The sequence below is a fragment of the Canis aureus genome, chromosome 10 (genome assembly GCF_053574225.1).
Source record: "Canis aureus isolate CA01 chromosome 10, VMU_Caureus_v.1.0, whole genome shotgun sequence".
Classification (NCBI taxonomy): Eukaryota; Metazoa; Chordata; class Mammalia; order Carnivora; family Canidae; genus Canis; species Canis aureus.
Window position 1 is genome coordinate 17,378,582 of NC_135620.1, and position 13,172 is coordinate 17,391,753.

Genomic DNA, 13,172 nt, shown 5'->3' on the forward strand with positions numbered 1-13,172 from the left:
GACAACAGTGTAGATGCAGGACAGGACAGATTAATAAGAAAGGAAAAATTAGGGACAATATTAGTGTAATATATTTGAAAACTTTCATGAAATAGACAAATTTATGTAAAGTATGATTTAATAAAATAGTCCAAGATGAAACAGAGAAACCATACAGTCTTCTAACTATTAAATAAATTGAATAGGTTTAAAAGCTTTCCTTGCAAAATAAACCTAACAACTTGGTCCACATAATTTGACAAGCAAGTTTTACCAAAAATTCAAGTGCCAGTTAATTGTAATCTCATCGAGCATAGAAAAAGAATAAACCCTTCCCAAATCATTTTAATGAACTGATATAACATTGACACCAAAAGAAGTATAAGAGAAAAATGCAATTTAACCTCACTCGTTAACATAAAGATAATAAAAATTCCAAGCAAAATATTTGCAAATCAAATTCAGCAGTCTGTAACTAAGATATCTCACAGTTGATTTGGATTGATACTGGATATGCAAGCTTGAGCCAGCAGGACAATGTGTTAGAGTCCTTCACCATACTGAAATATTTCAACATGTGCAGAAAATTTTTTCCAGATGCAATTCCAGATGAAAGGTAAAACAATAAAGCTTTTAGAAGAAAACATATGAGAATATCTTCTTGATCTTTAGAAGGCAAGATTTCTTAAAAAGGACATAAAATACACTAACCATAAAAGAAAAAATATATACAATGGACTGTATTAACATCTGAAATTTTAGTTTAGCAAAAGATACCATTAAGAGATGATGAAAGCAACTGACAGAGTAAGAAGATATCCAGTAAACATGTATCTGATAAAGGACTTATATCTATAATAACATAATCCAATAGGAAAAGGACAATCCTAATAGAAAAAGTAGGGACATTTTTAAAAAATTTGAATTCAATTTGCCAACATATAGTATAACAGCCAGTGCTCATCTTATCAAGTGTAGAGACATGATTTAAACAGTGACATCACATAGGAGGATGTGAAAAGGCATTCAACTTTATTAGTAGCCAGGGAAATGAAAATTCAGACCATTGTAAGATACCATTACAAACCCTCAAAAAAGGCTAATTTTAACAACGCAGCAAACAACAAGTGTTGGCAAGATTGTAGAGGAACCTGGATTCTCAGACATTCTGGCAAGAGCATGTAAGTCCATCCAACAACACCAGAAAATGTTTTGGTGATACCTATTCTCTCTGAACACATTCATCTCCTGTACCATAAATTTCACTCCAAAGTATATACGCAGTAAATATTCTTAGATAAATCACCAAAAAACATGCACTAGAATTTTCATGGCAGCACTATTCATAACAGTTCCCATATGGAAGCAATCCAAAAGCATTTCAACAGTAAAATGAAAAAAACAAACTGTGATATGTTTACACAATGGACGACCATACAGCAGTAAAAAAGATGGATCACTCACATACTTTTTCTCAGGAGGCTACCAGACAGAGAGAGCGAGCAAGAGCAAGAGAGCGAGCAGGGAAAGGGGCAGCGGGAGAGGGAGAAGCAGGCTCCCCACTGAGCAGGGAGCCAGATGCAAGGTTCCATCCCAGGACCCTGAGATCATGACCTGAGCTGAAAGCAGATGCTTAGCCAACTGAGCCACCCAAGTGCCCCAAAAGTACTTTTATAATTCAACTCTTTTTTGGAATCAAGAGGATGAGAAGTATGCTTGTTGCCAAGTGCAATGCATGTGGGGTTTGTGTGTATGTGTATGTGTAAGAAAGAGGGCAGACTGACCAAATCCATATTAATTCCTCATTGCCCAAAGCGTGAAATCAATTGATAATACCTAAAATGGGAAATTCAAGAAGTGGTGTTCTATGCACATTTGTTAGAGACTTGGAACTCCATATCAAAAGAATGAGCGAAAAGAGTTCAAAGCTCTGGGAAATGGAAGCACGATATGAGTATGGTGAAAGGTTGAGGGGAGGAACAGCCGGGATTGAAAAGAATTTTTTTTTAAATTTAAATGCAATTGGCCAATGTAGTACATTGTTAGTTTCAGATGTAGCATTCAGTAATTCATCAGTTGCATATAATACCCAGTGCTCGTCACATCATATGCTCTCCTTAATGTCTGTCAACCGATTACCTCAACCCCCCACAGACTGGCCTTGAAAAAAATTTAATTTAATGTTAAAAATAAACCTTATGGAATCATTTGAGTCTTTATACCACATATATATAATTTTTGGTGAAAGAGAAAGAAAGAAGAAGAAGAAAGAAAGAAAGAAAGAAAGAAAGAAAGAAAGAAAGAAAGAAAGAAAGAAAGAAAGAAAGAAAGAAGAAAGAAGAAAGAAAGAAAGAGGAAGAGAGGAAAGGAAAAGAAAAAAGAAAAGAAAGTGTGGTCAACTGTGTTGAATGCTTTCCACACACACACAAAACAGAAGAGAAGTGATTGGCAACATGGGCTTATTGATGAACCCTGAAAAGAACAATTTCATTCCACTACAGAAATTAAGGACAAATCTGGGTGTTTGGCTAGGTCAGTCGGTGAGTATGCGGTTCTTGATCTCAAGGTTATGAGTTCTGGCCCCATGTTCAATGTAGAGGTTACTTAAAAATAAAATCTTTAGAAGCCTGGGTGGCTCAGTCAGTTAAGTGTCTGCCTTCAGCTCAGGTCATGATCCCAGGGTCCTAGGATCAAGCCCCACATGGGGCTCCCTGCTCAGCGAGTCTGCTTCTCCTTCTCCCTCTGCACTTCCCCCAACTTGTGCTCTTTCTTTCAAATAAATAACATCTTTAAAAAAAACAAAATCTTTTTTTAAAAAAGATAATGATAAACATTGAAAACACTTAGCCTACATTACTTTTCTGAAGAATTGCACACATTTTCATTAAGGACATTGTTTTTGTTTTTATGGGTTTTCTCTCATCTCACTTAATGTGCAGAACCTAGAGGAATTACCCCCATAAATACTTTTAGTTTGTTATTAATTGAAGGTTACCCAATGTTATTCTCTCTAAAGTCATTTGGTTATAGAGAACTTCAAAGGTTAATTATGTGTGACTTTCACACCTTCTCACCCACCCTGCACCCACTGTAATTCTTTGCATGCACCTGAGGGCTTCTCCCAGATGAACTACTTATGAGTCATTCTTTGCTTTATGGGATGGATTCCATTATTGACATGTTTAAGTTATAAAGTCACTGGTCTAGGGGAAGGCTGAAAAATTTAAATACACATTTACAGTTTCCCGCCCTCTTCTCTCCACCAACCCCTTCTCACCTTCCAACCAAGTTAAATTTCCATTGGAGAAAAAGAGAGGAGGGGAGGGGCCACACAGGAAGAAGTGGGTGGAGAAAGGCATCAGTGCTCAGCCTGAGTTTGGAGGACCAAAGTCAGTGGCAGGTCAGCTCCTAGAGGATGATTCACTGCTCTGCTGCGTCCTTCACAGAACACCGACTAAATGCAGTCTCCACCTCTAGAAATTCCATCCAGAACCCTGGCCTCTGGGGAAGGTGGAGAGGGAGGGCCTGTCCTGTGTGTAACTTTGTCTATCTGCACGCCAGGGAGTAAAACAGTTTTCTTTTTGTAGGGTGTGTACATTAATATCAAGAGTTTCATTTTTCTATTCAGTACTTTTTTTTTTAAGATTTTATTTATTTATTCATGAGAGAGAGACACACACACACACAGAGAGGCAGGGACACGGGCAGAGGGAAAAGCAGGCCCCATGCAGGAAGCCCGATGTGGGACTCGATTCTGGGATTACAGGATCATGCCCTGGGCCAAAAGCAGGCACTAAACCACTGAGCCACCCAGGGATCCCTATTCAGTACTTTTTAAATGAGTTTTCAAGTGAAATCGATTTCCCTTCTTTGCTTTTAGAAAAATTAAATATTTCAAGTTTGCCAAAAATACACGTGGGAAAAGGCCATGAACCAACCACTGGAGGCCAAATGTAATTTAAAATACGCACAATTCCAAAGTATGATGAAGTATGAAGTAATTTGTTTTGAACTAATAAACTAGTTTCAGCTGAATTTTTTGTAAGATTCTTTTTTAAATGACCCAAATATTGTTTTTGAAAAAAAACCTAGAAATTCGCATACTTGTAAAGAACTTGGCAAATTCTACTTACTCTGCTAGACAGATACGAAGCCCTGGCAGTTCCAAGCACACTAATCTTGCACTGACACTCTGCTTGTGTAACATTGATTTCTGAGATTTTAAGTACTTATCTAAGCTAAACTTAGATAAAAGGGCAACAATCTAGTGCTTGAAAAAATCCTATAAGGTTTTCTAAACATTACTATCACATACTTTAATTTTAATCTTTTTTCAAACCCTTAGATACTATAAAGTGAATTATTGTTTTACATTTTAAGAGTTGGGCTTTATGATGATAAAACTAGCAATTTCCCTGACAGTCTGAAAGATTAGTCTGTAAACTTAATACAAACACTAGGACATTTTCCTGAGAATCCATTGTTTTGAACTGGAATAGTAAAGATATTTCTAAATTAAGCTTAAATTTTATCTGAAAAAAAAATGCCAATAATCCTTAGGTTGTTTCCACATTTGCATAGCAAAGCATAATGGCTAAAACATTAGGGAATCAGGCATACTCTCTGGCATTTTAAGAAATACTAAATCATTCTTTTATAAAAAGATACGATGCGTGATTGAAAGCATGAGATTGTCTTGAATCTGGAAACACAGATTTAATAATATTGGATGGACTATTCCTTCTGTTGCTGGAACATACCCCTGAGGGCATTTGAGTGTCACAAGAGTACAGCAGCTGCCTTGAGCAAAGTGAAAGCAGGGTTTAGAAACAACGCATGTGAAAATTATTTAGGGAATGTAGCCAGCAGTTATATCAATTTCCACCCATTTTGAGGTTTCTACAAAAAAAAAAAAAAGTCTGTATGCTCTTGGTCTGCATTAATAGAAAAGCATAGTTGACAGTTGCTTCCTACTTCAGAAGCATGACATTTAGTTCTGGATGTTGTATTTTGGAAGGAAAAGAGATAACTGCCAAGTTCTCATGGAGAGAAATCAGGAGCATTGAGGGCCCTGACACATGTCACGCAAAAACAATTGGAGGAATGGACTTGAACATGTTTGGCTTCTTAGGAGCCATCTCCCTTATGCCGGCTGCCTTTACATTTTTGAAAGATGTTTTATGGAATATTGACTAGACTTAGCCCATATTGCCTCAGTGTAGCACCCAGACCGAAGAATGAACATTACAGGGAGACGGATTTTGGCACAATTTTCAAATACCATTTTATTAATGTTTCCCAAACACGAGAGGAGTTGCTTCAAAACATAATGAATTGCAGTGTCAAGATCTGTCGAAATAGGCTGGACAACTCTTGGCAAGGAGATTTAAATATTGGGTGGGTTGTTAATGAGACAACCTGTAAAGTCATCACCAATGCCCAATGTAAGATTTCAGAACTTCAGAGCAACAATATGAATGTTCTGTTCTCTTCAAAATGGAACTGGGGCATCCCACCTGATAATTTGCGGGGAAAGTGATGCCTCCCACATGCACATCCTTGGAAGATCGGCAAGTTCAGTTTCTATCCCCTGTGTCCTCCAGCCCCACACCCAATGTGATTAGGACTCTCTGAGGGTGCTTCTTCATTTCAAGGGGTGGTCCTTGTTTGTGTCTCTGCAGGAGCCAAAACTCAGACGCTCAGCCTCCACACTTCTCACTCTTGCCTTGGGGACATGCATATCTAAAAAAGTTGCTCTAGATTAGAGGGAACCTTCATACTGTTATTATTGTAGCCAGAAGGAGGGAGTCTGGTATCCAGCTGAAACCTGGATAATCAAAGAAATTCTCTACTCACATCTGCTGCTGTCACGTGGCATTGCTCATCCTGTCCAAGGCTGCATGGCTGAAACTGTCTCACTAACACAGACCCCTTTTGCACTCTTGGTAGTTCTGCAAGATGTTTCAAAGAGCAATGAAGAACAGTACCTGTTCTGGTCAGTCACAGGACCTGGACTCCCAGTTGGACAACCTTTTAGACTCAGTCACACAGCCAGTCCCCAGGATGTAAGCGAAGTTCGTGTCTATATGTTCCTAAAGCTTAACCTCTGTACACCACACTGGGCAGCCAGGAGAGAATAATAGGAAATGTGGAAAGACTTGATGCATCCCCATGAAGTTCAGCCAGCAAAAAGAATAGGGGTTCCCATATCGTATGACCAAACTGAGTTAGGAGAATGGGAGGCCTCTTGGACCCAAATAACTAGTTTTTAAGTGTCCTCTAGATTTACTAGCCAACTGGGACATTGCCACTTAGTAGTTAGGAGTGGGGGTTCTGGTGCCTGTCTGCCTGGTATCACATCCCACTCATTACTTCTCAAAGCTTCTGCTCCTCATCTTTTTATTCAAGATCACAATAGCATCTATCTCATTGGGCAGTTGTGCAAATTAAATCAAGTGATTTACATAAGAACAAGATTTTAGGAAATAATGAGGATTCAATAAATTCTGGCTATATGCCAGATGCCTCTCAACAAGGTCCAGAGTGCTGAAAATCCTAAGATTCCCAAGTGCGACTGGGGAACACGTGCACAGAAGGCTTTATGCTAAAATCACATAATAAATTCATATAAGTTAGTCTCAATCCAGTGAGTTAGGGGCTAGTCTTTCATATCATCTAGTTATCTCTTCTTTCTTTCTTTTCTTTTCTTTCTTTCTTTCTTTCTTTCTTTCTTTCTTTTCAGATTTTATTGATTGGAGAGAGAGAGAGTAATCACAAATCACAAATGGAGGGAGAGGAGGAGGGGAAGCAGGCTCACCACTGAGTAGGGAGCACGATGTGGGGCTCTATCCCAAGACCCCAGGACCATGACCTAAGCTAAAGGCAGATGCTTAACCACCTGAGCCATCCAAGTACCCTTCCTTTTTCTTTATAAATATCTTTAGGATCTTGTTTTTCCCTCATACTTTAATGTATCTGTCCTCAGAAGTACTAAGCCTACTTTTTTCCCAACCTGCTCCTTTCATCTAGCCCAGGACCTTCTCTCTTATGACTAAGAGGTTATGAAGGTATGAGAAAGTTAGAGATGGAAAGGAGGGGGGGGTGGAGATAGAAGAGGAGGAAGGGGAGGAAAAAGGAAAAGAACTGGAGGGGCAGGGGGCAAAGGTGGAGGAGAAGAAAGTTAAGAGGAGGAGATGGGCAGTGAGGAGAGGAAGAAATAAAGACAGCAGTTTCCTACTTACAAGAGAGCCTGCTTGTCGTCTATTGTGGCCAGGTGCAAATTTTCTGCCCTTTACACACAAATCTTTGTTCTCAGCCCTGATTATTTTCTTAGGCTGAATCCCCAGCAGTAAACTGCTGAGAGAGGGAATGAACATCTGTTAAGACATATTATCATTTTTTAGACATATTATCATGTTCCTCTGCTGCAACTCCTTTGGCCTGGTTTCTGGAAATCTCTCCTTGACTGCATTTAGACCTTCTACCGCCATTCATCTTTCCATGCCCACACTTGTGTTTGCAAGGTTTTAGTGGTATAAAAGTTGTTGCCTGCCACCTTCTCCTTAACATTTAAAAAAAATCCAGAGATTTCTATGGTGGATGATCGTAGACATCACATTTGCATATTGGTGGCATTAAGGGGTTTTTGGTATTTCACCATTAAATATAAGGTTGGCTATTGGCTTAAGATACACACTCTTAAAATCAAGTCAAGAAGATATTCATCTTGCACTGGTCAAAATTCTTGGTTTCAAGGTTCTTTCCCATCAGAAACAGAATCTGAGTAACTTACTGGAAGAAAATTTCACAAGGCTATTTGATCATTCTTGGAATCTCTGTGAAGACTGAAGATCCAAACCCAACCTAAAAACAAGAAAGACCGGGAATCATGAAATTGGGGATTCCCTTGAAGTTTGGGAGTTTTGCTTATTCCTTGAATATCCTATGAGAAGCATCCATTAATAAGTCTCAGGATTGCAAATCACCTGAAATCATCTGGTACAAGGATCCATCTAACATGTGAGGTTTTTTTTAAGATTTTATTTACTTACTCATGAAAGAGAGGTACAGAGAAAGGTAGAGATATAGGCAGAGGGAGAAGCAGGTTCCCTGTGGGAAGCCCGATTACTGGACCTGGGATCACACCCTGAGCCAAAGGCAAATGCTCAGCCGCTGAGCCACCCAGGTGTCCCAAACATGTGAGCCTTTGATGCAATGTTTCTACCAAGTAGTGACCCATCAGTCTCTATAGGGCAGTCATGATTTTGCCAATTTTCTTTGACTTCCTATAGCATTTACCCATTGTTTCTCTTTTTTTTTTATCCCTTTGGTCATCAGAAAAAAACACATTCTGTTTCCTCTGTCTACAATGCTTTTTTAGTGCTTTTGTAAGACACAATCATACTGATCTTTTAAAAGTAAATTCAAATTTTATCTCTTATAAAAAATAAAAAGCTGGGAAGCTTGATTGCAGCCAAAATTGTTCCTCAAAACTAGTTGGATTGAGGGGATCCCTGGGTAGCTCAGTGGTTTGGCACCTACCTTTGGCCTAGGGTGTGATCCTGGAGTCCCAGGATGGAGTCCCACATGAGGTTCCCTGCATGGAGCCTGCTTCTCCCTCTGCTTGTGTCTCTGCCTCTGTCTCTGTGTGTCTCTCATGAATAAATAAATAAAATCTTAAAAAAAAAAAACTAGGTTGAGATGCCTCTGCCACCCTTGAAGATCCTACCATCTCTGCTGCCTGCAGACTAAGTTCTAACTCACCTCTGATTCTTTGCTTTACCCACTCCTGACTCAAAGTCCTGGATGAGGGTCTCTGGTTGATCGGGCTTGGCTGCTGTTTGCACTATGGTTCCCCGGGGGTCAGGAAAACAAGTTACTGGCTTTTTAAGGGGTTCACTTTTTCCCACCAAGATGCACGAAACTCCGTACTCCATAATGGGATGCTGACACTGGATAGTCAAAGATAGAAATGACAAAATCTACTACCCATCGATTCTGACTTTACTAAAATATTTCATCAGGAGTCAGTAATGATTACCCTTCCAGCATTTGAAATGACCATATATATATATATATTTTTTTTTTTTTTTTTTGCTTCAGACCTATCTCTATAGTAACTATATTTGTAGATTTAGTTGAATCATCTTTCCCTGCTTTTTTTTTTTTTTTCATCTTTCCCTTCTTGGAATAAAATCCACTTGGCTTTGATATTATATTCTTTGAATGTACAGCTAGATTCTGTTTGCTACTATTTTATTTAGGGTTTTCATGGTTGGTTAATTCATCAGTGACATAGGTGTGCATAATCCTTTTTAGGCTTTGATACTGGTATTTTGATTCCATTATAAAATACTTTGGATGATTTCCCTCTATTTTTTGGAGCAGTTTAAATACTTGCAAACACTTCTGTGTTATATACTACATACTTCTAAGTGTAATGTAGTGTACATATATAGTATACGTATGTAGTGTAATATATTATGTATATTAATTCATTTAATCTCTGCAACAACCATAGGAAGTTAGCACCATTATTTCCATTTTACACAAGAAAAAATTGGCAAAGTGGTTAAATAACTTGCCCAAGGCCACAATGTTAATCAGCATGAGAATGATATGTTCCTGAATATTAGAAAACTTTTACCAAATATATCCAGGAGTGGTATTTATTTGGATAAGAAGCTCCTTGACAAAAAAAAAAAAAAAAAAAAAGAAGCTCCTTGACAATTAAAAAAAAAAAAATCAAAACAGTGGTTCTTGAAATGCGGTCCTCCAACCAGCAGCATCTGCATCACTTGGAAAGAGACCTACTAAATCAGAAACTCTGGGGTGAGTCCCAGCGATCTGTATTTCAACAAGCCTTCCAGATGTTTCTGATGCTAGTTGAAGTTGAAGAACCACCAAGCCAGAAATATAACCATATTAGTCAAACTTTCAATGCAACACTGCTGAACCAAGAAGTAAGGGCAGATTCAAAGTTTAGGATTGGATTCTTCAAGAATGTCTTTTGACGTTGTTTGCATAGCTCTTCTTCTTTGGGGAATTGGTTCTCCCCCACAGCAGTGCAATCGTGTGATTTTTGGTGGGGCTGCTCAACCAGGACCCTGCTCAGTGGGCACAGAACATTCCAGACATTCCTAACACCCTATTTATCTGGTTTTAGTAGGCAAAGGCATGCAACCCAAGTCAGACCAATGAACACCCCTTCTGGGCTTTACATTTAGAGCTGTTTGGCTTTTTGCATTAGGGAGGTGATGGCAGATGAGAACTAGGGGATATTGTCTGATAATTTCCCTGAGAAAGCCCACCTGTATAGAAGGGAATAGGTCCAGAACAGTGAGGGGAAAAAATGTTGAGAGAGAAACCTAACCAGCTCATCTGAGACCCTGGATGTGTCATCCTGAAACCAGTCCTACCCTGAATTTACCAGTTACACAAGTCAATAAACTCATATGCTTGGATGACTTTGAGTTGGGCTTCAGTCACTTGCAGCAGAAAGCACTCTGGCTACTACACTAAAGGTAGAGAGTAGACAGAGGGTGTTAACCCATCTCATTATGGCAATGTTTTAATTTTCAAATCTACTAGCATTTTGACAACACCAAAGGGCTTATCTAAATTATACTTGTATACTACTCAGCACCTTAAAACATTGTGTAACTAGTTAAAGTAATTTGGCCTTTTTATAATGTTGGTCCATAAACTTGCATTTTGTTTGAACCCAAGCTATTGCTTCCATCTGTCACCAGTAATCTGTGACACTTTTGTTTCCCCACAGCTGGCAGCTGCCACAGAAAATATCAATTCTGCTGACTCCTTTGGGAGTTTGCTCACTTGGAAAGAAACTCAAAAGGGCAAACCTTGGCAGCTCTTGTTCCTCTGCTTGGCTTAACTATAAGATAAACCCTAACACGTAAGAAGCACTCAATAGATATTTATTGAATAAATGAAATGAAGCCTGGGAGAAAATTTTATTAAAATTACGATTTAAAAAAATGAGGATTTTATTTCAGCAGCTCAGTTCAGCATCCATGCATGAATTGGGGGAATGTATTCACTTTGGCAAGTCTTAAGTATCAGGGGGCGCCTGGGCGGTTCAGGGGTTGAGCGTCTGCCTTTGGCTCAGGGCGTGATCCTGGGGTCCTGGGATCAAGTCCCCACGGGGAAACTGCTTCTTTCTTTGCCTGTGTCTCTGCCTCTCTCTGTGTGTCTCTCATGAATAAATAAATAAAGTCTTTAAAAAAAAAAAAAAAACTTAAGTATCGGAGCTGAGGTAATCACAGTAACAGAGCCGATGGCTGAGGGGCTAAGCCTCAGGCACCACGCCCAGACACCTGCGCTGCAGAGCCCTGCGCCTGGGCTCCGTCAGGTGGTAGGTGAGCTGCGAGCCTTCAGCTGGGGCTACTTAGCTCTGACCCAACTTTACCTCCTCAGCTGTCCAAGTGGATTACTGTATTGTCTTGGCTCCTAGCCCAAGCTGGCTTAAATGTGTATTTCTGAAAGGTTTATGGCCAGCGAGATTCCTGCCTGAGTTGTGCTCAGCACGTTAGTCTGCTGAGCTATCCCTAATGGGATCTAAGTTCCAGTGAAAAATAACCTCAGGGAGACCTGTTCATTCCAGGTAGAGTACTAGAAGAATCCCTTCCTACACTGCTGTGGTTTCTTTGTGTTTCTGGCTTTTTTTGTGTGTGTATAATTGGCCCTGTTAAGAAGAAAACAGGTCTCCCAGCAGATCTTCTTTATTTTTTTTTCCAGAAGCAAACTTGTTTAACTTCCAAATGTAAGTATTCTTTGTCTACCTGAGGCGAAAAGTATATACTTTAAAGAATGACCTTAGAAAGAAGAAAGAAAGAAAGAAAGAAAGAAAGAAAGAAAGAAAGAAAGAAAGAAAAGAAGAAAGAAAGAAAGAAAGAAAAGAAGAAAGAAAGAAAGAAGAAAGAAAGAAAGAAAGAAAGAAAGAAGAAAGAAGAAACTCTGAAAAAATTCCATAAAATTATAAATTTTGCATATTCCAGCTATAGTTTGCTAATCCTTTCTGGGTATTCTTGACATTAATGGAACAGAAAACTATGTCTCATGTTTTAAATCAATAGTCTATTTTTAAAAAATTTATTTGAGAGAGAGAGAGAGAACCTGAGGTGGGGCGGGGGGGAGAGGGAGAGAAGCTGACTCCCTGCTTCTTCAGTGCAGGCCTGATGAGGGGCTGGATCTCACGACCCCGAGCTCATGACAGAGCTGAAATCAACTGAAATCAACTTCAGCTCATGACAGAGCTGAAGTCCAACACTTAACTGACTGAGCCACTCAGGTGCCCCTTTGTTTGAATTTTGAAAGGACACAATTCCACCCCCCTTTAAGTGGTTGAAAAATGAACAGAATCACATTGTTTATTACAGAAATATACAAGTTCCAGTTTGCCAAAATAAAGTGTCTGACACACACCTGGGAGGTTCTGGCATGCCCCACTGATGCGGTTTGCCTTTTGTCATTTACCAAATGATTGTAGGTTTTGAATACTGCAGCAGGCACTCCCATTTGGGCAGGGAAAGCTTTGAGAATGTAAACTAAAAAAACAAAATAGCACCTTCTCTTACAGAGTATTTTATTTGAGTATCAACTTTTACAAAATAGAAGTCAGTTCCTTTGAAAAGCCTAAAAGTCACAGAATATCAAGGATGATGATGAAAAAAGAATTCAAAGATGTTTAAGAGCAAAAAAATGTATATTTTAAAAACAAATATCCCAATATCCTTACTTCTTTGATCCTGTAAACCAGCTGTTCAGCAAAGTTCATTTTAAAACCACATAAACAATATTTTTCAAAATTTATTAGAAGTTGCTGACTCAATTAGCTCTCCCAAATAATTGAAGCTAATTGGGGGGGGGGAGGGGATTGTGAGAGCCACCTGGCTCCCTTGCTCAGTCATATCCTATGTTTTGTGACATGACCTAAACCCTGTTTTAAACTTTCTTGTTCCTTCCATGTGCTCCATCCTGGAAGAGACCGAGGCATCCAGCCTGACCAAGCAACATTCTATTAGTAAAATGTAAAGCTCAACTTTAGGCAGTAACTAAAGCCTCTGAAATTGCTGTTCCTTTGCCTTCTTGTGCATTTCTTATTCTTATCTTCTTTGGCTCTGCACCTTCTATTATTATCTGCCTTGGGAAACTTGCTCACTCTGATAATTCAT

At 39.1% G+C, this 13,172-nt stretch overlaps 1 long non-coding RNA gene across 1 annotated transcript in view; it reads left to right on the plus strand.

Moving 5' to 3' along the window:
- LOC144322026 (uncharacterized) overlaps positions 1 to 11,813 on the plus strand; it is a 33,621-nt gene extending 21,808 nt beyond the window's left edge. The window contains exon 3 of the long non-coding RNA XR_013387586.1: positions 11,737 to 11,813. This is a non-coding gene — a long non-coding RNA (uncharacterized LOC144322026). The remainder of the gene's footprint in view (positions 1 to 11,736) is intronic.
- The last annotated feature ends 1,359 nt before the right edge of the window (positions 11,814 to 13,172 follow it).